This window comes from Bison bison, unplaced genomic scaffold, assembly GCF_000754665.1.
Source record: "Bison bison bison isolate TAMUID 2011002044 unplaced genomic scaffold, Bison_UMD1.0 scf7180017864338, whole genome shotgun sequence".
Lineage (NCBI taxonomy): Eukaryota > Metazoa > Chordata > Mammalia > Artiodactyla > Bovidae > Bison > Bison bison.
In genome coordinates, this window is record NW_011494910.1 from 2,616,203 (window position 1) to 2,617,288 (window position 1,086).

At 61.4% G+C, this 1,086-nt stretch overlaps 1 long non-coding RNA gene across 1 annotated transcript in view; it reads left to right on the top strand.

Annotated features, from left to right (window-relative positions):
- The window catches only part of LOC104998799, a 4,064-nt gene that overhangs the window by 1,078 nt on the left and 1,900 nt on the right, over positions 1-1,086 (top strand). Inside the window, exon 2 of the long non-coding RNA XR_826508.1 lies at positions 19-1,077. This is a non-coding gene — a long non-coding RNA (uncharacterized LOC104998799). The remainder of the gene's footprint in view (positions 1-18; positions 1,078-1,086) is intronic.

Here is a 1,086-nt window from a genome sequence, read left to right on the forward strand (position 1 = left end):
AGCCACCAGTGGCTGCAGGTTGAAGGGAAGGTCCTTGCGGGGATAGCTCGCTTCCCCATTCTGGGCCGGACGGGAACGGTCCTCCCGGGTCGCTCTGCTCTGCGCTTCGGGCAGGCTGCTTGACTTGTCTGTATTTCGGTGCCTCTGTCTCCTCTAGTCAGTCCCTCCTCTGAAAACCTGTCCCCACAGAGGGGCATGTGCCCAGCTAAAGGAGCGGGTGCCAGTCTCTAGGAAGCACACTGCAGGGCCGGGGGACAGTACCTGCCCCTTGGCCGGGGTCATGGTGAACAGACCTCTTCGCCCCTTGCCTTGCTTTTGAGGAAATGGTTGAGCTTACACTTGTCCCCTGTCCATCGCCTTGGCCCCCTTCCCAGCAAGTCCTGAGGCCTAGAGAAACGTTCGCCTGTCCGAGAGGCTGCCGGGGTCACGACTGCTCTCACCACAAGGACTTCTGTGGCCTGGGCCCGGAGAGTACCTTCGTGATTTCCCTGAACACAGTTAGCCTTAGAAGAGGGCTGGAAACAGATCCGTGGATGTTTGTGGCTTTTCCAGCCAAGGGAGGGCCTCCCCTGCTCACACTCAGCACCCGCACGGACATGCACACGCAGGCCGAGGCCCCATCGCCGGGCAGCACTTTCAGGAGGAACAGTACAAAGCATGACCTTGTCTGGAAGAGGCTGAGTCCACTCCCAGACACGGAGATGAAGTGTGAAGGGCTGTGGGGAAGTGTGTTGGGAGTGTCGGGGCAGCGGTCGGAGGCTGCCCGTGCCGGACTCCGTCTGGGCGATTCCTGTGGGCAAACCCTGAACAGAGTCTGATCCAAAGGAGAGGGTTTTTCCCGGGGAACAACACGGGCCGCAGCTCTCCAAGGCTCCTGGAGCCCTCTGCAGGATCAAGGCCAAGTCACAGAGCACCCCCAAAAGCCGTGTGACGAGAGCGGTGGGGGTTTCCCACCCTCGCCTCAGTCTTTGCGAGGCTGCTCTGCTAAGGGCTGAAGAGAGGAGGCTTCCTGGCCTCTCAGCTCGGGGGCGGGAGGGCATCTCCGTGGGAGGATGCAGCGCACGCTCCGTTTGCGATGCCTCGGTC